The sequence below is a fragment of the Sapajus apella genome, unplaced genomic scaffold, assembly GCF_009761245.1.
Source record: "Sapajus apella isolate SASKATOON/1434 unplaced genomic scaffold, GSC_monkey_1.0 scaffold89, whole genome shotgun sequence".
Taxonomy (NCBI): Eukaryota; Metazoa; Chordata; class Mammalia; order Primates; family Cebidae; genus Sapajus; species Sapajus apella.
The window spans coordinates 8489982-8514360 of record NW_022437029.1 but is presented as its reverse complement, the minus strand read 5'-3'; the positions used below and the strand labels follow the sequence as shown (position 1 = coordinate 8514360).

Sequence of the window (24379 nt, the reverse complement as noted above, 5' to 3'; positions counted from 1 at the left end):
TTTGTCACTCTAGCCCTGAAATATCCCTGCTTTTGCCATGGTCTCAGGGAGTCTCTCCCAGTTTGCAGCTTGTGCCAATGGCAAACTTCCTGTCAGGGTCAGACCTTCTCTTTGGGGGGAGAAGGGACAGGAGATAAAAACTGTCTCTTTCTCTTTTCTCTCTCCGTCCTTTTCTGCAGGGGACATCATGCTACAACCCTCTCCCTCCTCCTTCAGCTAAAGCAAAAGTCCCCAAGCTGTCTGGCTCTGAGTCAGCCAGTCTTCCAATCGCCAGACATACCAGATATACCCACACCCTCACCACTGACACTGACAGGCTCAAGCTGGGATCCTGGTTCCTTAATTAATATAATTTCATAGCAATGCTTAAAGACGTCAGACCCAAGAGGGTTCTTGGTTAGGCACAGACAGAGAATATTTTTCCCACTCTGTCCTCATAAAAAGAAGTCTTACTCCTCAGTTTCTTCCTCCAGTTCTCATGGTCCTGGCTTCTGCAGCTTGGGAAGAAATGGTCAGCTCCTATCCTAAACCAACCCAGCAGAGGAGATAGAAGGTGGAGAGGAGGATGTTTCCTGGTAAACACAAGAACATGCAGAAAGTGGCGCTAAGACTTTACATCAACAATTAGTCCTCTGTTGAGTGGATCAACACCGTTTATAAGTATGAACTCAAGAACGTACTGGAAAACAGACTCTCCAAGATGTATTGGATAGGGCCGTGATAACAGATTAACAAATTCTGGCCAACAGACCAGATATTCTGTTGTTTGACAAACTTAATAAAACAGAGATGCTCACTGATACTGCTTTCCTACTAAATAGAAATATTCCAAGAGCATATGCAGAGAGGATAAATCAGTATGTGGCTTTGACAGAGAGTTGGAAGGAAAACGGAATGTGAGAGACAATAGAAAACCTAGCTGCCTTTTCTGTACCTTCCAGGGGTTTCTCAGAAAAAAAAACTGGACATTCACTGTGAATGAGCCTCCATTAAAAGGCAAAAATTTTGTATACTTGTAGGTATTTTTTTCATTGTAACGATAGATAATCAAATGTGCTTAGCTTCTGTTTATTTTCAAAGTAGATAGAGAGCTATTCATCCCAATAAAAAGGATGTGAAAATAACGACGTGAAAATGTATCAGGCTGACGTTCAGGGTGCCTAGGTATGGGTACATTTTCTGTATGTGTGTTACATTTCAATGAAAAGGTTTAAAAAATGCCAATGCTGAAGATTGTAGCTCTCATCTGGGCCTTGGTGAACCAACTTTATTCACACACATGTGACTGAGTGCTCTGTCCTGTGTTAACTCCCACAGTAGTGCCTCTGATTGTGTGATTCCTGGACCAAGTGGCCACTTCAGCACTGGCCGCCTGAGTCTTCTGATAATACCTGCTTTTTGAGCTCTGATAGACACAGAGGATGTGTTAGGAATATCAACCACTGCTGAGGATTCTATTCTTTTCTTTTTTTTTTTTTTCTGAATTATATTTATTTATTTATTTATTCTTAGTAGATGTATTTTATTTTATTTTTTTTTATTGCATTTTAGATTTTGGGGTACATGTGAAGAACATGCAAGATTGTTGCATAGGTACACACGTGACAGTGTGATTTGCTGCTTTCCTCTCCCTCACCTATATCTGGCATTTCTCTCCATGCCATCCCCTTTAAAGAAAAAAAACAGTCAACAGGTCCACGTTCTGCATGGCATGTCAAGTCACAAGCGCTGCCTCTGGCTGTGGGCTGGAGAACAAAGCCCAACAAAGGTGTGTTTCAATTGCCCCGCATCCGAGTGGTTTGCAACTCTGTGGCCATTACTCAGTAAGCCCCACTACATGTTTTTCTTTTCAATCTAGGTAAGTGAAATAAAAATATGCATCTTGAAAGTAATAATTCAAGTAGTATGAAAATTTATTGGGTTTTAAAAGTCTAGAGATGAGTAATGCTTGAACACATTCCAGAATCTTCTGTCTGAAGCAAACCCAGACTGATCTGCAAGGTTACAGTAACATTGGCATGGTGAATGTCGCACATCTCAGAGTCAGAAGGGATGCCGACAGCATGGCATCCTCTTCCCGTGGGGTGCCCAGGGCTGCTCGCTGCCGTGTGTGCTCACCCTGGCAGGCAAGAGGCGTCCTGAGCAAACCGAATGACTGCACGTTGACGTCCAACCTGTCATGTTGTGCATATGAACCGGGGTCATGCTCAGTGTTCAGGCTTGGAGCACCCTTACATAGAAATAAAATAAAAAGAGAAAATAAGAAAATAAAGTCCATGTCTTGAGTCTTCTCTTTAAACTCTAAAGATAGGGGAGAAAAAATGGCTCCTTGGAAGTATGAAAGAGAAAATAAGCTACCCAGGTATTGAATTTGAGCAGATTATCCTTCTGTTAGCAACTCCTGTGGGGACTCCCCCTCACCACATAGTGATTTTTAAAGCATGCATTTAAATGGTGCTCAACAGCTTGGGGGTGGGAATGCAAAGAGCAGTCAAGAGGAGAAGCAGAGCTGGCTTCCCTGAGGGCTGAGTGGACAATGATGCCTGTGAGTGATCTCAGCTACAGTGGAGGCTTCCCCAGACCCAAACTCCCTCCTTCCCCCTTCTGTCATTTATTCAAAAAACACTTGTCAAGCACCTACAACACGCTAGGTTCTGTGCTTGATGCTTGCTCAGCCAATAGGAACAAACTCGGCACTGCTCTGTGCAGTGACAGCAATCAACACACTGCCCCAAATGCCTGGAGGGGATGGCTCCCATGCCAGGACGTCCTGGGTGCTGGAGGTGGAGAGGGCCTGTGGGGCTCTGGGCTTGGGCCTGTGGGTGGCGTGAACACCCAAAGAGCTGTCAAGAGACATGATGCAGTCAGGCTTGGTTTCAGGATAAAGACTTTTTGAGAATTGGCTCTTAAAATTTTAATATAATAATATTATATACTTGTATTTGCATGTTTCCTTACACAACATACTTTTCTGTGTTTCTTACAGCTTCTCCCCCTCTCTCCCATCTCTCTGTCTCCCAAGACCACTTGTGCGGGTCTCGGATAGGTGGAGTTCCCTGAATCAGCTTTTCGTGCTTCCAAGTCTCGGATGCTTCCTCTCTTTGTTGTCCTTTTCTTTCTCTTCCACATCTTTTCCTCCACTATCCTCCTTATCTTTGTTTTTTTAATTTGAAACACTCATGGGTAAATTCATGTTTTTCATTGTCTCTCTATCAGGGGGCATGTAGGGCTTTTCAAGTCCTCAGAGCCAGCCATGAACCCTCTGGGAGATGTGCGTCTCCCAGGCTTCCAGGACATGGTTCCCGTCACACTTCTTTTCCCAACCTGCAGCTTTATGTTCCACTCTGCTGTTCTACTCTGCCCACTGCCTGGGTCATCACAGGCAGCATCTCTCTTTCAGTGCATCCCTTGCAATGTCTTATGACTGTATGTAACCAAGTAGCACAATTTTTTTTTAAGATGGAATCTTGCTCTGTCACCCAGGCTGGAGTACTCATTAGCTCACTGCAACTTCCGCCTCCTGCGTTCAAGCAATTCTCCCTGCCTCGGCCTCCCAAGTAGCTGGGATTACAGGTGCCTATTACCACACCTGGCTAGTGTGTGTGTGTGTGTGTGTGTGTGTGTGTGTGTGTGTGTGTTAGTAGAGATGCGATTTCACCAGGTTGGCCAGGCTGATCTTGAACTCCTGACCTCAGGTGATCTTGTAGGTCAGGAGTTCAAGACCAGCCTGATTACAGGTATGAGCCATCGTGCCCGGCCCGTGTAGCACATTTTGACTATACAGTTGTCCGTCAGTACCCTTGGGCATTTGGGTCCAGGACCCCTTGGGCTATCAAAATCCATGAACTCTCAAGTCCCTGATATAAAATGGCCAGGTATATGCATATGACCTACATGTATCTTCCTGTACACTTTAAATCGTCTCTAGATTACTTAATAATACGATGTAAATAGTTCTTATACTGTATTTTTTAATTTGTATTTTTTTATTGTTGCATTATTCTTTTTTCTTTCTTTTTTTTCTGAGTATTTTACATCCATAGTTGGTTTAATCCATGGATGTGGAACCCACAGATACAGAGGGCCAACTGCGTACAGTTATCCTCTTTCTTAATCTCATTCTGCAAAAACTCCAGCTGTTTGTTAAACTCTCAATAAATTCAAAATCTTTCTTCCATTTGGAGAGCTTTATAATCTCCTTCAGTTACGGTAGTAAGATTAGCTACCATTTTTGGGGTTCTTCCTATGTCTTCAGCAGTCTACTAAGCACTTCACTGTCACAATAGTTGATAAATCATCTCTCAATTAACTCTCATGTTAGTACTATGAGGTAGGTATTGTTATTTTACATTTGAGTGAAATAAGACCTGGAGAGTTTACGTGATCTGCCTGTAGTTAGGTGCATGGCTGTCAGCGGAACAGGGAGAATGCAAGTTAAGGAAGGGCCCATTGAGTGGAGGAAAAAACTCAGACGTAGCATTTCTTTCCTTTCCACTTAATTCATACAGTAGAGGAGAAGCTGCTTGTAGACATTTTGCTCTTCTAAGTCTTAGGGGAGGCAAAGAGAGCTAGAACCATCACAGTTGCCCAATCTTGACCCTTTACTTGACCCCAGGGAAAGCTGAGCAGTCCAGAGAAGACATGGGCTGAAGAGCTTGAACCCCATAAAGAAAACCCACATCTCTCTGTTATAGCCCAATTTTAGTGCCTGAGTCTGTCATAGGGGCTACTGTGTTTTCCTCAGATACTTCATTATCACTAAAGCCAAGTTGTTGATTGATCATAATGTTATTTTTAGACCATCTATATAATAACAAAAATGATGAAATGGTGAAAAATTCAGTCAAGCACTTGATTGGACCTTTTTTTTTCTTGTTTATGTAATGTCCAATAAAACCAAATCTAATTTTTTACAGAATGAGTCGGGCCCACATTTTTCTATAAAAATAGATTTTCAGAGAAAATGGGAAATTGACAATTTCTCTAAGAATTATATATGAAGAAGTACTCTCTTGTATTTGAATAATGACAAGAGATTAGGCATTCCTGCATGCTTTTTTCCTTTTATTAATGAATTAGAATCCACAATTGATTTAAAATTAAATAAAATTCGCATAAGCATTGGTCACGTCTTCATTACCAGTCACTTGTGCTTTGTAAAACTGGATTTCCACTTATATGGCTTCATGTCAAAATGGGAGCTGACTGGCTGTGGGGAGCCCAGCTGGGAGGCAGCCTGATCTGGCCCAGCCTGCAGCCAGCACCCTGGCACAGGCAGCTGTGAGGGGCACAGCCAGGCGTGGGCAGACGCTGACGGGTGGGCACAGACACAGAGGGCCATGACCAGCCGGAACAGGGGCAGCATCAAGCTCCTAGGTAAGACTCCTGGATCATTGGTGCCTTAGAGCTTCTTCTCATGACACTGGCTTCTTGCAGTAACATGCACACCCCTTGGCTGGTGTTGGAGTCTTCCTTTTGTATCCCAGCGTGCCATCTGTGGGTCTTTTCCAGCATATCTTCCAGATTCTCATCCAAATTCTCAGAGGATCCTCTGGTCCCCAGTGGGACCATGGACATAGTTTTCTCCTGCATTAGGCAGTTTGGAAATTCTTTCTCAGGTGAAAGGCAGAGGCTTGGGCTCCAATGAAGGTCCTGGAGTGACTGTCTTAAGGACTTTTGGCCTCATGATTCACTAGTTGCATTGAAAATGTGAGAACACGCCGGGCGCGGTGGCTCAAGCCTGTAATCCCAGCACTTTGGGAGGCCGAGGCGGGTGGATCACGAGGTCAAGAGATCGAGACCATCCTGGTCAACATGGTGAAACCCCGTCTCTACTAAAAATACAAAAAATTAGCTGGGCATGGTGGTGCGTGCCTGTAATCCCAGCTACTCAGGAGGCTGAGGCAGGAGAATCGCCTGAACCCGGGAGGCGGAGGTTGCGGTGAGCCGAGATCGCGCCATTGCACTCCAGCCTGGGTAACAAGAGCGAAACTCCATCTCAAAAAAAAAAAAAAGAAAGAAAATGTGAGAACACAATGTTACACAATTAATTTTATTTTCTAATTCAGATTCTACTTTCAAAAAGTGACAGGTTTCAGAATAACTAAATAATATCTAATGTCATTTTTTTCTCCCAATATTAGTATCACATGTGAAACCTGGTATTTTGAGGGTTTTTATCACCCATCTGGTTCTCTAGGAATCTTTAAAAAGTGCAAATACTTAAAAAATAAAGAGAAAGAAATAAAGAAGGAAAATAATATTTTAAAATATACACTTACGTCCATCTTCCCTAAGGCTTTTCTAGTATTATCAGCAGCACACAATTTACTATGTGTCATTATCTACTCTTATGAAATAATTTAAATATTTTAGCATAACTGATGTCTCCATGCATTGCCTAGCTTAAGGATTGATTCTTACATTCTTTGCTGTAGACCATTGGAAAATCATTCAGGAAACCATGTTTAAACTGGATTTAAATAAACCTGAGTGGTTATCCAGCTGGGAGACAGGGAAATCTTCCTCACACTTGCTGGAATAGAGTTGATCCTAGCTTCTTCTACTCTGCTTATGTATCTGCATCAGATCATAGAGGATCATGAGGTCACAGTGGACTTCTTGATGAGTGAGGATAGACTAGCAGTGGGAGATTCCTCAGCTGCTCCTTTCTCCTTGGACAAGGGGGTCATGTGCTCTTGAAAATTCACTCATCTTTCTTCTACAGTTCTTGACTTCTTACTCTTAAGGCATGATTGAACCCTCTCATCTTCTCATCCAGAGCTATTTCTAAAAATTATCACTGTTTTACCATGTTATGAACCTGTGTGAAGATATAAGTTCTGAATCTCCGTTTCTTTTTCATTTTCTTTTTTAACTTCCCTTCTAGAGATGCTCTCATCCCAAAGCATATTTGTCAATGACAGCCCAGGAAAGTGAACCATCCGTGTCTGGGCGTACTCAAACATGTTGCTGCAAAGATCCTGGATAAAATATTAGTAAATAGAAATGCCCGGGTACTCTTTAAAAACACCAAATGGACTTCACCTCAGAAGGCAATAATAATTTAATACTGTATTAATAAATCTATTCATGCAATTCACCACTTTAATAAATTAATCACCAATAATTTGTTAACCCGAACAAGTACTGAAATGTGTCTTGAGAACAATATTTAATCCTGACTTTTAGAAATCTTTCTATAATAGGTCTAGATGCATACATTCTTAATATGATAAAATCACACACACTCGCACACACACACGCACACACACACAATCACACATTTTTTGTAGTATCCGTATCATAGTATCATGCTTTAGAGTAAAACCCTACAAGAGAAGTGTTTCTACTAAAGTCAATACCAACTCAAGAGGCCCTGTTATCACCAATATTATTTAAAATTATTCTAGAAGTACTAGTCAAAGTAATTAAAATAACAAAATGAGAAATATAAATGGTGGAAAGAAGGAAGCAAAATTTTTATTACTTGCAGATGATGTAATAGGATTGCATACATGGAAAATCCCATGAGGATTAAAACAAGTCTTAGTCAAAAGCAAAAGGAATAGTTACTTCAAAAAATAATAATAATAGCTTCTTATTCTGCAAATATAAGACAGGAGAAGAAAGTAGAGGCAACATCATCATATTTGCTTAATGCTTTTTTTCTTGAGAGGCTCCTTTGTACCAAGCCCCAGGGACACAGCTAAAATAGGAGAGTAGATTTTCTCCAGTCACTTGCTTTGTAATTAAAGGAAATAAGCAATGCACTAAAAGCAAATATACAAGTAGATACACAAGACTTTTCAGGCAACGGCAAGTGCTATGAAGGAATTCAGGAGAATAAGGGGATGGGATGTTGGAATTAGAGAGGTCAGGGACAGGTGATTGGGGAAAGTCCGGCATTCTCTAGAGTGGCCCAGAAAGGCCTCTCCTAGAAGGTGGAATAGGAGCTGAGATGTGATGGATGAGAAGTATCCACTTATGCAAAGAGCCAGAGGAAGGCAGAGAAGGCAGCACAAAAGAAACAGGGAAAGAGCTGCAGAAAAGGAGCTTGGCATGTTAGAGAGATGGGAAGGAGCCAGGATGGCGAGGAGAGGCCGGGGCAGGATCCCACAGGATGCCTGCTGGGTCTTTTTTCATGTTCAATATGCCACTGAAGGCCTGGAAGGTAGGGGTGTTGGTATGATTTTGTGGACTGCTGAGAAAGCCAGCCCCGACAGACATACAGAGAATAGATCGTAGAAAGTATGGGTGGAAAGCTGTGGCCCAGGTGAGAGGAAGATGGCGGTAGGGTGGCGACAGGGAAACATGCATAGGTTTGATGTATATTTCAGATGCAGAAAGAACTACCAGTACTTGCCAACAGATTGATGTGGAGAACGAGTAGGAGGAGAAATCAGGGTGTAATTCAAAGATTCCATTCACAATAGAAAAACAAACAAAAACACGACATGCTTAAGAATAAATTACTCAAGCAATGCCCAAAATCTCTATAGAGAAAACTATAAAAATCTGCTGAAAGACTTAAAGAAAAAAAATCGCATAATGGAGAAAAAACTTGGCTGGCACAGAGCAGATATTGACAGGTTGAAGAAGTCAGTCCTTCCCAGCACAATCCCAATAGAACTTCCTGTTTTAACATGACAAAAAGGTACCAAGGTTTATCTGGAAGAATGAATATTTATTTGGGATTAGCCAGGACACTTCTAGAAGGAGAAAAGAAGAGCAGCAACAGAAAACAATCTCTACCAGACACTAAAATGCAACATAAAGCCGCAATAATAAAAACTAGGACACATTGTACAGGGATAGGAATAAATGCGCAGATTAATAGATCCAATGGGCAGCCTAGAAATAAACCAACTACTGACCCATTATCTATATTATAAAAAGGACATTCCAAGCAGAATGGCTGGGGTATTACCTGCGGATTATGAGCTAGTCAACTGGCCCTTTGAAAAAAATAAAATTGGATCTCTGTTTTACTTCTCATCAAAATAAATTCCAATGGGTCAAAGACGCAATAGGAAAAAAAATGAATACACAGTGTTTCTTTAATCTTAAAGTGAGGAAGACCTTTCTGTGCAGCAAAAAAAAAAAAAAAAAGAAAAAAGAAAAAAAATTAAAAACTGTGAGGAACGATTGCCAACTGGAACTACATGAATATAGAAAACTGTTTGTATGCCAATGAAGTAAGCAAGCAAGCCAACAGAAAATTCTTTTGCCTATTTGTTCATGACTTTCAAACGCTACCACCAGCCAAATATGTTCCCATTGCTGTGGATTGAAGTATGTCCCCTGGAAAGGTATGTTGAAGTCTAAACCCCCAAGACCTGAGAATGTGACCATATTTGGAAACTGGGTCTTTGCAGATGCGATCAAGTTAAGATGGTCATACTGAAGTAGAGTGGGCTCTAATCCAAGGACCAGAATTTCTAAGAGAATATTTTGGATACAGACATACACAGAGGGAAGATGGCATCCTGCAGAGAAAAGCAGAAATTAGAGTGATGAAACTTATAGTTTCATCCTTCGCGAAGGAGGGCGAGGATCGCTGAAAGCCACTAGAAGCTAGAAAAGAGGCCTGGAACACATTCCCTCTTAAAACCTCAGAGCCACGGCCCTGCTGATACCTTGTTTTTGAACTTCTGGCCTGCAGAATACATTTCTGTTGTTTTAAACCACCCAGTTTGTGGTAATTTGTTACAGCAGCCCCAGAAAACGAATACAGCCATTAATGTCTAATAGGACACTGAGCTTAATTTTGTTAAAACAAAAATCTTCAGTTACATATTAATAAATATGTAAGTAAAACCTGATATACCATTCAGCAAACAGTTATAGTAGTTAACCCTGGAGGGTAAAAATAAGGGGACTTCCACTATATACATAAACTGGAAGCATGCAGTTTGTAAAATAGTCTATGGTCTATGTTAAAAATTGCAGATATTACTCTTATAACAGAATGACATTTTAAAAGAAAGAAAATAAGTAGTAAAAATCTGCCATGATGCTATGAGTGGAACCCAACAAAATCAATTATGTGAGATGAAAGGTCGTACTATTGAGCTAACAGACCAGGATGCACATGAGCAGCCAGCCAGCTAGGAGTTCCAGGTGTCCAGCTGCTCATTTCTAAATCCATCCTCATCCCAGCTGGGCCTTGTCACTGTGATGGCAGTTATCTGTGCCGGTTAAATATCCATGGGGTTCATACCAGGTCTTGGGGCTGGCTAGAATCTCTGGAATAATGGCTCCATTTCCTACCTGTTTCATGAGCTCACTGGGAGGTCCGGCCTGAGGAATTCAGTGAGCCCAGAGACCCACTCTCTGCCTTTCTCTAACCAAAGTGCATGATCCACCTGCCTGGCTCTCACCTCCTCCATGCTCTTCTCTTGCACCCCAGGTACACAGCCTTAAGACCTTCAGCCTTGGAGGGCTTGGAATGTGTAAAGGACAGGAACTGATATACATCAGACGTGTAAAGGACAGAAACTGATGTATCTCAGTATACATTTGAGTTTGCTTTTCTACAGGGTCTATTAAAGCAGTGTGTGTGCCGTGTCATATATTACACCACGATTTAGACAAGGAACACTATAAATAATGTTATTATATCCTACACGATTCAAAGCTCCAGTCTCACAATCCTAACGTTTGCATATTCTTGAGATTCACATTTCACAGATTATTGGTTATTAACTGGATTCATTCCACTGTATTGACCTTTGCAGTATATGCTCATTAATACTTTATCACTTGATTTTTTGGTTGATTTTGTACATAAATACAAACTCACATTTCCAGGATTTTTTGCTACACCCATTTCACTCCTCCTTTATGTACACTTTTCAGTGGCCCTGTCAGTGACATCTGATAGACTACACTGTAACAGGTTCAGATGAACTAAAGGTACATCATTTAATCACCTAAGAGAGTTTGAATGGTTCACTCTCTGATAATTAGCGCTTAGCAGTTGACCCTCCAACAGTTCCCCACAGCTGCAAAGTAGAGAGTGCCACTTTAATGTGTTACTTTGGGCTACCTAAAATATTGCAAGTCCAATTGCTGGCAACTTGCTCTTCTTCTGATAGAAATTCTGGCTTTGTAGTGTTTTGCAAATGCTTCATCCCAGCAATACCCTACCATGAAAGTCCTGTTTCATACTCTGGGCCCTCTGGAAGCTTCCCCATCCCAGAAAGCTAAGGCCATTCAGCTAAGAATCTGAATCTCACCTATGACTTCCAATCATTCCAACTTAACTTGGCCTTTCCTTGAGCAAGGAAAAGAACTTGCTGGTCATTCAGCAGACCAACTTGAGTAAGTATCAAAGCAAAATCAGAACCAGCTCTTGATGTAGCTGTTGTATGTACAAGCCAAAGAATGAAAAGCTCATCTTCCTGCAGGAACTCGCAGAGCCTCTTAACCCCCACAGACAAACGTTTTTCTAACTGAAAGGTTATAGGAAGGAGAGGCTGAATTTATTAACTGCCTCCTTGGCCTGTCACTGCCTGACTTCCTTTGGGCTCACCAGATGATGTTCAGGCGCCAGACACATATGCATGGTGCCATTTGCGTGTCTGTGTTAAAGTTGACTTAATTAGGAGAGTTTACCTCAAATAAATGCTTAAATGAATTCTCTTAGTGGTGTAACATTTTGTCTACTGCCTATTGCTGTGCCTTGTGGCTGAAACAGAACAGCACATATAAAGTGTGCAGCAGCTCTGAAGTCATGTTTACACGCATTGATGTGCACTAGGAAAAGAAAATGGGACTGGGGTCAGGTGAACTCCTGTAGGATAAATAGAGATAAATAATTCAGATTCTCATTATAATAGAGGCATATAGCACCGGTGCATGGAAGCACCCTGCCTTTGTATGAATTGGTATGCAGCGGCTGTTCAGAAGCCATAGCATGTAATCTAGCATTAATATTAACATAAATCAGAGGCAGGAATTAGCAATATTTCCAAAGTCTTATAGGATAACTGAATTCACACTATATTGTTTAGTCCTCCTGGGCATTTTAGTAATTGTGTAATAGAAATGTTGAGGTAGTTGAGATCTTCTTTATATTACACTATGAAAGGATCTTTAACACAATGTCTTTAGCAGACAGTTTTGATAGAACGCGTTGAACAAAAAGAAATATGCCTATTTTGGTAATATGGGTATGTTTCATTAGCTCAGCCTGCAGCGATATGACATTACATTCTAAAAGGAATACAATTAATAACAATGAGAGATTTTTAGCTCTCAGAGTGTCGCTGGAGGAACTAAGCACGATGTCAGGGCAATTAAGCGGAGGCCCTGCATTACCTTTGTCTGCACACCCTTAACATCACCCTGTCTCAATGTGGTGAATAGTTATTTCTTTAGTGGAGAATTTGTAATTTATTTTGATGTTTCTTATAATTCAGATCACCATTACAAAAATGATTTTTTTTTCTCCCTTTTTTTTCAGGTAAGAAAAAAAAATCATTAAACATAACTCGCTAGTATAAATTAACATTTCTTCAGATCGCCATAGCTGCCATTTTTTTGCCATAAGGGAATGAATGACTCCAAGGGAGATTCACACAGTCACTGCTAGGGATTCGCCTGTGCCATTCTCCTATGGGTACAGGAGGAAAGTGGAAAACAGCCCCAAAGCATGTACAGTCCACATATTCTATAACAGCAATCCAGGGGAAAAAGTTGTACTTTGAGACTATCAAAATAATCAGCCAGGGTATCATTTTATTCAGTGTTAACCTTTATGTTTTATGTTAAATGACAGTGAAGGTTCTGGAACACAGTGATTCCCCAGAGTCCCGGGAGCTGAGATTTTTTTCATTTCTAAAGAGACTTCATGCCACTCTGCAGTGCTGAAATGCTCTTGGCTCCCTCTTCACTGGTCAGTTTTAAGAGGCGCAACAAACGATAAAATGTTTAAAACATGAAAACTCTGGTTTTTAAAAACAGACGATGAAGAGACTGACTTAAAATCCCCCTTCTGAGTGTCCTATCTGCTTCACACTTTTGGAGTCATGATTGTGTTTGGGCAAAGAAAAGGTTGCAGGTCGTAGGTAGTGACGAGAGATGGGGCAAGCGAGAGAAGGGAGAGAGAGGGAGGTGGCGGGATGTAGGGGGAGAGAAAAAGAGGGAGCCCTCACCAATCATTCCTGACTCCCCAAGTTTCCCGATGGACTTTTCCTGGTGAACATCTACAGTCTGCAAGCGGGTGTCTAGAAATGTTGCTGCTGAGTCTAAGCCTTGGGGACATTAATACGCAACTCCATTTCCACTCATGAGTAATGTATTAAAATTTTGTAGCTAATAAATTCTTAATCTGAGAAGCTCCAGGTTATTTCTTACTTACACAGCGACTTGGTTAATGGAACACCAACCTGGACCTGGCTCTGGCTGCCTGTTATTTTCTATACTGTTTTCCCAAGGCTTTCAAACACAGTCAGCTCCACTGCTAACTCCCTCTGCCTGTGACCACTGCTTAGTTCCTGCATATATGCAGAAGCACACACCTCTTCAGACAATTAAATCACTCCAAACTGCTTGGGGACTGGAGGCCTGCGAGTGTTATGTGAGCGGTCCCCTCCCCTGCTAAGTATTATTGACAAATCCATCAAGGGCAGTGATGCATTGGTTTCCACCTTACCTAGAAGGACACTAGGGCAACGGTGACATGCTGTCACCGTGGTAACTGTGGCTGAAGTGAACAGCCTGTTAGGATAGGTGACCTCTGTTGGCAGTGCGCCTAGAGATGTAGCACTCACCCGGCTGCCGTGTCATGGGGACCCCAAGGAGCAGCCCAGTGCCCTCAAATTGATTCATTAGGCCCTAAACATATCGATCACTCCAATTTGCAGGAATTTATTATATTGATATTGGACTGATTAACATTTTGTGCCAGACTGGTTCGATATGCGCTTGTAACAGCTTTTAATGATTAATTGACTTTTATGATTCCATCTCAGGGCTGTCAGTGAGCTGTGAACTGTGGGCAGGCTCGCTCCTGGGCTGTCTCTCCAGTGGCACAGGGCAGTGATTGAATACCTAGGAAATTAGTGTCCTTGCTGTCTCATTTTATGAAAGATAAATGCTATGACATTTAATGCAGACCTTAATTTAGAACAGAACTAAGCAGATCATTTTGCAATTTAATCATAAACAGGTAAATATCAAAACTTGTTTAGCATTTTACAAGTTAAGCACACAGAAAACAGAAGTAAAGTCGAGCAGGCAACCGGGCGGGAGACAGCAAGGAGTAAAATAAAATAATATGGGCAGGAACTGCGCAGCATTTTAATAATCATGTAATTTATTAGGGCCAACATCCGAGCCCATTTTTCAGTCCAGAATATACTGCTCTCATTCAGTCGGTAGTGAGCAGAGGGTGTGCCACTTGGCACAGGCTGAAAAGTTAGCATTTACCTTCCCGGCCACAGGCAGCCTTGCAATATTGCCTGGTGAGTCAAGGAAAATACATTGATTCGCCACAAAAGTAAATAGCAGAATAAGGGACGGGCTTTAGTTTAATAATGCCACTGACATGTAATAAGGGGAATATCACATTCAGTATGGTTTATGTGTTACCTCAAACAACCATAAACATTATGAAAAGACGACAGGGGAAGATGAGATTTTATTGTGCTCGCTAACAACGGCAAGAGAAGAGTAGGAAGGCTGGGGGCTGTCAACTCACACCTTCTCGCATTCATATTTAAAGCGTATTTTCTTCCTTTCATTTTAATTAAAAGACTTAAGTTAGGGGGAAACTGTCTAAACATCATGTCAAATTATTCATGTTTGTACATATAAGGAATAAGATGGAATGGTTCTCCTGTTCACGGTTCTTCTTCCTTCTTTACCGTTCCATATTTTTCTGTGTAGCTGTGCAGCATAAGGACACCTTCACTTGATGTGCACGTGTCAGTTGCTAAAGTGTCATCTGACCGTGGGCAGTATACATCATTTATGGCCCTCGTCTGAGATACTCTCAAACCATAGTATTTTAATTTTATCTAACCCTCCTTTGGTGAAAAGAATTGAAAGTCACCCAGTCTCCCATCAGAGAGTCACTAGAAAGTCTATCTTGCTGCTCTGCCCATTTTCAACAAAGGCCAAGGCCACCTCCCTCCCTCAGTGTGTAGACAAGCTACCTGACATCATTCCATTTGAGTTTGGAACTATGGCATCTTGTGATTCTCTATCTGCTGGAGAGCAGGATTTAAGTGGGCTCCCTGCTATGTGCTTCTCCATACAGACACACACCCTCAAGGGCAGTCTTCGAATATGTGTATTTCACCTACGTGGTCGGGAGTGCCCTCACCCCAAGTCTGTCTTATGCCATGAGCCTGGCTTGGCATCCATTGCTGTTGGCCATACATGGCATCGCAATCCCCTCCCTGTTCAGCGCCCAAAGTGTAGATAGAATGAGACCTTGGAAACCCTCAAAGGGCCTCTCTCCTGTTTGGAAATTGAAAAAGCACACACATAATTGCTTTTGTTGGATCACAGTCCCGAACAGCAAGACATTTTCAACATCTGCCCTCCCTTTGATTGGTTCTACATCCTCTCTCTCTTTGGCTACTGTTCATTATTCTGCATTATATCTTTACCGAGAAATCTTCTCCAAGCCAGTATTTTCATTTGGATTCATTTGGAAAGATGACTTGGATTCAGGGTATTAACCTGATCGAGCCCCACACAAACCCATAATAGACTATGACACACCACATAGAGAATAACTCTGTAGAGAGAGCTGCGTTTCAGGCTTAAGGATCTGATCCTTTCTATTGTGCCAGAAATACCATATCCTCAGGTGCAGAGGGGGAAAATGCGTCTCCTAGTTCATCTCCTTTACTGAGGGAGAGGGGAAAGGAAAGAATCAGGGCTGTCCGAAGCTCTGCTCTGGGCTCACACAGCACTCATGCTGCAGCCCCCGAGTTCCTCTGTGGGTGTGGAACACACACACCCAGGCACACCAGGCACACATAATCCATACTGCTGATCTGTTGCTTATGTGTTGGTTCTGTGAATTTTCCTGTGTCAGGGAGGAATCATCCTTTTGAGGGTCTCAGTGGCACTTCATGCTTACCATGCTCCTTGATTAGAATTCAGATTTCTTCCCTTGGTCAAAGCTCATTGGTTTCATCTCACTGGCATTCATTCTGTAGGGAGAATTTTCAGGAGTCACTGAATACTCTCTGGCCTCCTTCCTTCCAATCACTAATCGAATAACTTTCTGTATCTATTTTATCTTCTGGTTCTGCTGTCAGATACCTGTCATACTATTAGCAGGAATTCCATGAAAAATTTAACAGGAAAAAAATGTTGATTCCCCAAAGTGTACTACTGGAATATATTATTTTCTTATCCTGTGGGTAACAGCCTTCAAAATGCATACCTTTTAGTGAACATTTTAACCCAGGCAGAAAAACGTATGAAAAGAGTGAGAAATGATCTCATTCTAAATCTAGCATCTAAGGAAGATATTCAAAAATTCAAGCAGAAAAATTGAAAGAGTCTTATTTTTAAAAAACACTTTTAATCTGTACATTTTGTTAGTAGGGTCTACCAAAGGACCACTGTTGTATGCTTTATTTCCTGATCATAAAATATGACTGTCTTTAATTAACTCTTTATATGTAACAGACATTCTAGTACCAAGTATTTTACATTTTGGATACTAGAATTTCTATTCTACATGGGAGCTTTACTTAATAATTATTGCCATTAAACTTGATGGCATAATCGATCACAGTGGCTTGAAGACTCATTTTGTTTTATTCTATAAACATATTTTTGTGCTTCTCATCTAAACAATAACATCCCCACAAAAAGGTATCTTCATTTAAGCATCTTAGTTCAGGCTGCTATGACAAAGCATTATAGACTGGGTGACTTACAAACAGAAGAAATTCATGTCTCATGGTTCCGGAGGCCAGAAGTCTGAAACCAGAGGACCAACATGACTGGGACCTGGTGATGGGCTCCTTCCAGGCTGCAGGCAGCCTACCTCTCCATGTGTCTTCACTGCGTGGAGAGAGGTGAAGCTGGCTCTCAGGCCTCTTCTTAAACGAGCACTAATCCCATGCACGGGGGCTTCACCCTTGTGACTAATCACCTCCCAAAAGCCCCACTTCCAAATGTCATTACATTGGGGATTTGATTTCAACATAGGAATTTGGAGGGGACAAGAACATTCAGTCCCTCATGTCACTTAGGAAAACATTTTTTTCTCAGACATTTCAGTAGCCACGTGAGTTGTGATTTTGAACCTAGCCAAGCTTATCTCTTAATCTGTCTTCATCAGGCTCTAGAAAGAAAGCCTTTATTAACTTCCATGTGTTTGGTCTTTGAAGGGATACTGAAATGTCAGTACCCCAACCAGCATTTCCAAATATCTAAACCTTGGTCAAAATGCATACAAACATCTGGTTTGAGGTGATGTCTCACATTTGATCTAAACATTTCAGCAGTGTGCAGACAAAAAGACTGACTTCTGAGTCATCACTGACTAATTCTCCATTCCTTTTCAGCGCTGATGATTTCTTTTGCCTGAGAGCAGAGGTATCTGTGTTCCCTGCATGGGTGGGGCTGGGGTTCATCCTGGGCCTCGGGGGGGAAGTTTGCATTGCTCACCACCAAGTGGGCTTGTGAGCTGGCTGGCAGTGCTCCTGGGGACTGGCTGGGTAGGCTGTAGGGGGAGGAGGGTTTGTCCCCTTCCTTCTTCTCCCTATTCCAGGTGGGAAGGTAAAAATAGGTGAGCAAAGGCATGCTCTGTTTTCCTTTCTCCCAGGTGTGGCTCTACCAAAATGAAAAATTCCTAAACACCTGCCAGGGTTGGGGAGTCCAGGTCCCCAGTTCTGCGTGAAGGAGCTCCTAGCAGCCTCTGTAGGAATAAAGGCTCAGTACAGTTGAGAGTTGAGAGTCTGGTTCTTCATTCTGAATTTTACTAGCTGTGTGATCTTAGGCAGCTTACTTTATGCTGCTGGCTTCTCTTTCTTTAGCTCTAAAGTCAGGTCCTTTCAACTCTAAAACGCAATGCCAACCTTAGCATCTCACTCCTGCCCTGGGGTTGACTCCCCTCCCCTCTTCCTCCAGTTCAGGACTATCAGGTATTCCTGACACAGGTCTGCTGGGATTTTAATGGTAAGCTTGTAGGGAGAGAGGAGGAAACGAATATTTAGGACAGAGACTCAAAGGTGCAATGCCAGCGTAGGACTGGTCCTGAAAAAGGGCGTCCAACAGCCGGAGTCCCTGGATTTGATGCTCTGGGGACCAGTCTGTGTTGTACCCATGTCACGGGGCCTGACCTGGTGATGCAAGCAGGCATCCAGATCCCACAGATGAAGGGAACACGACAGCGGGATTTGAGACCCTCGTGATCCCACATAAGTCCATCTTCACTCAAACAAGACCTCTCCAGGAGAGGCTGGGTGCAGAGGTCAACACTCAGGCTTCATCCAGGTTCGACGAGAGAATGAGGAGGAGAAAGGGACCAGGAAGTGGAGTGCCACAAGGAAACTGAGCAGAGGGGATGGTCTCACTGCAAACCAGGCTCTCAACCACATGATTCAGCCGCACAACCTCAGCCTTTCCCGAGGGTACCTTGTGTGCCACTTGTGGATGAAGTTGTAGAGGGATTTTTAAAACCTACTTAAAATGGAATTAATACAAAAGTATGGGGAACAATGCAGGTGGTAGAACCAGACTGAACTTTTGAAAGATGCTGTGGTATCTCATAGAACCTCCCTCACAAGCTTCTGGGGTTTCAGGAATTTTTGGCTTAGGATCCTACAGGGCTCTTTAGTCCATCTGGAATTAGACCCCATCTGGCTTCAAGTCCACATCCTTTGGACTGCGCCAGGCTGCTTGTGGGTGCAGGTGTCTGGAGCCATCATTTCCCCAAGACACAGGGCTGTGGGCAGGAGGTCCATGCAGGGACCCCCACCCAGCCAGGTTTGGGTCTAACAGGTATGGGGGTGGGAGGGTCGAGCAGAGACTCCAGAGTCTTTCCAGCTGCCTTGGAGCTGGGAGGAAGCTTCCAGCACCACACACCATTACTCAATTCTGCCTTATTCTTGGATCCTAGACCCTGGTCTCCACGTTCAAGTTCCTGCTCCCTGCTGCTCAGGTTTCTCGCTGCTGACTGCCGAGCACTGAGCCCTTGTGTGCTGAAACAGCCTCCCTGCTCATTTGCCCCAGCTGCCCACCTGTAGGGCAGTGCTGGCCCATCTTGGAGATGACTCTAGAAGCTTGCTGGAAAGAACTCATCCTCCCCAGGGCTACCTGGCCGTCAGCCATGGCCTTCCAGGTCAGATGCTTCTTTGCTCAATTATGCCCATTTGTGACCCAGCAAACAAATCCTAAGTAGTTACAGAAATGCTCAAAACCCTCAGATGAGCAAACTTTCTCCTCAATGTTTTTATCCAGTAGACCCAATGATTACCTCTGAGGTTAAATAGAAAAACTAGGGCATAGGAAGTGGAAAGTAAAGTAAGCAGCAGCAGGAATAGGGTGCAGAATTTCTCATTTGCGTTTGTCTGTCTCTCGTGGCTCTTCTGTTTTTCACTGTGTTTGGATCTCTGAGAATAAATTTTTCAAATTGCATGTTAATTACTGCATTTGTGGCTTCCGTAGTATCAGACACTTTCAGGAAATATTACAGTTATAATTTCTAGATTAATAAAACTGGAGACAAAGTTGACCCAGTAGACATAATTTACTGTACTTTTCAGAAAGCTTCTGATAAGGCCCCTCCTAAATGGCTATTAAGGAAAATAAACAACCATAAGGTAGAAAGCAAAGTCTTGTAAATTACAGCATCCCAAGGAGCTGAACCAAGTGAAGAGAATCACAGTGCCTGCTTATATTTTGTTGTTTACCTAAAATATGTGAGCAATTGGTAGTGAAGATTAAAAAAAAATACCCTTCGAGTTTCCATCAAATTTTATTGGCTTTGAAATTGTCAGACCCTGTAGAGAAATAAACATAGCAAAGGCTTTGAGGACTGCTCAGTACAAAAAGGTGCGGCTGTGTGTGAAGTATGGAAGACGCTTGAGGGATAGGGCCAGTGAGAAAACACACACACACACACACACACACGCACACACACACACACACACACACGCGCACACACACGCACACACGCACGCACGCGCGCACACACACGCACACACACATGCACACACACACAAACACACGCACGCGCACACATGGTGAAGATGCCCCAGTCTGGGCTCGGAGGTCTGATTTATTTGGATTTTTTGTAAAGCTCTAGATAAAATCCCTCAGGAAAATAGTATAGTTAAGGGAAAGATGAGCACATGCACAGAAAAAAAAAGAGAGCACCAGGCCCAGAAATAGAAGAGGCAGCCCTAGGGGAGACCTGGGAGCTCCCTGCTTATTCACACCCCTGTGGGTGCAGGGAGCAGGGCTGAGGCTGAGTCTGCAGAACAACACAGGAGGAAGGCCAGCTCCCCTTAGCATGTCTACATTGTAGCGTCATTTATAATGATGTCTATGCAGATTTTTTGGACAGTCTGCTTTTTACCGAAATAGTGATGGTCTTGGTAAAGGAACTCTTAGTCTATCTGTGTTTTCTGAATTCTGTCATGCAGGGCACAGTCTGGCTACCAGATGACACCATGGGGCGCCTGTGTCAGGAGGTGACAACATTGCTGAGGTGGACTAACCCCTTTTCTCACCCCATGGTGGATGCAGACCCAGCACTCGTGCAGCCTGCAGGGGAGAAAGAGGGAGCATGGCCTGAACTGTTAGGCCCAGACCAGCCACCCTTGGGCTGTGACCGGGAACTCTCCGGAACTCACCATCTTGTTTTTTTCACCTATAAATGGTGAAAATGGTTCTTGTCAACTCACAGGAATCACAGGAAAAACTTAACCAATCCTTTCATAAAAGGATGTGGAAGCAGTTTTTAAAGTCAGACCTTTAGATTAAAGTGATATGTTAGTGTGGTCAATGCAGAAAAAGGCCATTCTATATAACATTCTTAATTTAATAGTGATAATGCCTAACATTTGCTGTGCACCAGGTACGACTCGCGTGCGATGTATATCTGATCCTGTTAAATCCGCACAGAGACTTTCACAAAACCCCACTGGACATGCAAGGACATTGAGGCACAGAGAGGCTGAAGAATGGGCCAAGCCCATGGAGCTGACTAGCAGAGTCAAGATCTTAACCCCAACAGCGAGATTCTGGAGACCACCAGCTGACCCCCTCATCCTCCTGTGTTTACGTAATTTCATACAATATGGTGTGTACACAGCTATGCCATAGAGCTAACGTGATTGAAGCATCTCCTTGGTACAAACCCCTTGGTGCACATTGCTTTTTTTTTTTTTTTCTGAGATGGAGTTTTGCTCTTGTCTCCCAGGCTGGAATACAGTGGCCCATCTCGCCTCACTGCAACCTCTGCCTCCTGGGTTCAAGCAAGCCTCCTGCCTCAGCCTCCCAAGTAGCTGGGATTACAGGCACCCACCACCATGTCCGGCTCATTTTTTGTATTTTTAGTAGAGATGGGGTTTCACCATGTTGGGCAGACTGGTCTCAAATTCCCGACCTCTGGTGGTCTGCCCACCTCGGTCTCCCAAATTGCTGGGATTACAGGCATGAGCCACTGCGCCCAGCCACATCTTTTAATCACATTCAACTCAGTGAAGTTGGTGCAATCACCATCCTCATTGAAAACAATGCAGCAACCGTATAGGTAGTTCTGGTCCAAGATGTTTCTCTTCCTTAGGTAGGTCAACCATTGCCTTTGGCAGATACCCAGAGACTGCTTCTTTCACTTGTGTGGCCACACAACCCAGTGGTGGGTTTTGCCTTCTCTGCAGTCCAAAGAGCTGATCCAAGTAGCTCACTGCTCAGGACACTGGCCCAGGGTTTTTCAAGGTGACATCCAGACCCAGGGTGAGCACAAGAGGAAGCACAAGGGACCTGTCACTAGGGACCATCCTCACCATCAGAGTTTCTAAATCATCTTTGCCGACCTGTGTTTATTTTGTTTTCAGGAGAGTGTTAGCTGTAGCCCGGAGCACACCATTCAGTGACTTGGAGGGTTCTGAAATTCTTGCTTTATGTTTGTGTACATGAAAGTGGTATATATATAGTCATCCATAAAACTTAATTCTGCAGAGCTGGCGTCTCCTTACACATTTGGGGTTTTCTGTGAATAAGCCTGCCATTCAATTCTAGTGAAATAACATGAATGTCCTTGGCCAACCCCTGAGTGGAATTGTACAGGCCTTGGTACAGGTAACCTCTAAAAGAGAGCTGTCCTCTTCAGTCTTCTCACTCATCTTCCATCCTCTCAATCTAAAGCATGAATCGGCCTGCCCTATTGGCTCACATCTGTAATCCCAGCACTTTGGGAGGGAGGCTGAGGCCAGAAGATTGTTAAAGCTCAGAAGTTTCAAACTAGGCAGTTCGAGGGGGAACAAATCAGCCAGGCATGGTGGCACACACTTGTAGTCCCGGCTACTTGCCAGGCTGAGGCGGGAGGATTGCTTGAGTCCAGGAGGTTGAGGCTTCAGCAAGCTGTGATCACGCCACTGCACTCCAGCCTGGGTGACAGAGTAAGACTTTGTCTCAAAATGAATGAATGAATGAATGAATGAATAATAAAGCACATGAATATCTCACATGGCCACATCTTCACGAGTAAGATTATTAAGTGCTAAAATAACTCAGTTGCTTGAAAGCTGCAGCTTCTCACCAATTCTGCCACTAACGAAGTGAATAAGCCTGAGGGCGTCATCCTGGGGCAATGCAGTTGGCTGTCCGTGTCCCACCTGGAGGGCAGCAGGTATTCCCATGCTCTTGCTCTCTCCGTGATGGGCCCTCTTCATTACAGGAGTTAGAAAGTATGCCTCATTCTGTCCCATCTTGTCACTTGACAGGTGAAGGGTGCCTGGCCCAGCGGTGTGCAGAAGGCTCAGGGTATCCCGATCAGGTCTCCCGGTCTCCATCTCCAGCACTGTGTCCAGCTCACATCATCAGGGGCTTTGATTGGAGCTCAGGTGTGCACTCGTGTCACCCGGTGGAAAAATTTTTCTGAGAATATTTCCGTTTATACCTCAAGAATGTTGCTTCTTCAGTGAGCTATGAGCCTAATGCGCTTTAGGCTGTGTCTAAATGATGTATCTCTTTAACCAAAAAGCAAAAACTCAGATAGTTTGTGCCATATTTCTGTATATTTAGAAACAGCTGGTTGATTGACTGGATTTTTAATTTTTCACAGGAATGTTTGATGTTGGGGAGACTGAGCCTTTAAAAATCCTCTGAGGAAAGAAGATTTCCATAAAAGTTTTCTCCCATAAATATTTTATGTTTCACTGGATTACTATGAACAGAAATTTGGTGATGGAAGAGATGCGCCTTTTCTCCCCCCACACCAACCAAAGGCCCATTTCCAATCATGGCCAGGTTCTGCCACCTGGGAACTTGCCCACCTAAGCCCCTCTTCAGGATTCAGTTGCCTTCAAACCCCTCTGTCACATTTTAGAATTACTCTTCCAATTGATTTGTGCTATTTGCTGCTGTAATTTTGAATAAACAAGCCCGAATATTTGGTCAAAATGCTTAAGTCACCTGAGTTACAAAAAATATAGCAAAACTGATTTCATGGCTTGTGCATAATAGACACCCAATACATATTCATTAGGTATATATTCTATTAATATTAAATATTTATTAATTTTAATATACTAAAATATTAACATAATTACTGTATGTTATATAGTAATAAAATATTGATATAAATGAATGTATAATTAAGAATATAAAATATATTGAATTGAGTGATATCCCTCAGGGCTAATATATACGGGTAAGTAAAATGATTTGATTCAAAGAGCTACAAGACCCTGCATGGAAAGAGGAGCTAATATTTACTGAATATGCAGTAGGTGCTAGGAGTGGTGCTGGATGCTTCCTAAATGATCTCATTTAATCTTCACAGAAACTCAGGGGATAGAGCCTACTTTCTCCAGTTTACCAATAGGAAGCCTCAAGCCTCAGACAGGTGAAGGAACTCGCTCAGGGCTGCACAGCTAGTAGCCAGAGAAGCTTGAAAGTTAAACTAGGGCTGCACGCAAAGGCTCACGCCTGTCATCCCAACACTTTGGGAGGCCAAGGTGGGCAGATCACAAGGTCAGGAGTTCGAGACCAGCCTGACCAACATGGTGAAACCCAGTCTCTACTAAGAATACAAGAATTAGCCGGGCGTGGTGGTGTGCACCTGTAATCTCAGCTACATGGGAGGCTGAGGCAGGAGAATCACTTGAACCTGGGAGGTAGAGGTTGCAGTGAGCCAAAACCACACCACTGCACTCCAGCCTGGGTG

General features: G+C 43.0%; 1 protein-coding gene across 2 annotated transcripts in view; it reads right to left on the bottom strand.

Annotated features, from left to right (window-relative positions):
• Positions 1-1895: 1895 nt before the first annotated feature.
• Positions 1896-24379, bottom strand: part of LOC116534826 — a 60956-nt gene continuing 38472 nt past the window's right edge. The window contains exons 2-3 of one of the 2 annotated variants that reach the window (XR_004261890.1): positions 22678-22877; positions 1896-2219 (exon numbers count right to left, since the gene is read on the bottom strand). The gene's annotated coding sequence lies outside the window, so the exon portion shown is untranslated. The remainder of the gene's footprint in view (positions 2220-22677; positions 22878-24379) is intronic. The other variant, XM_032255577.1, reaches the window with a different exon arrangement.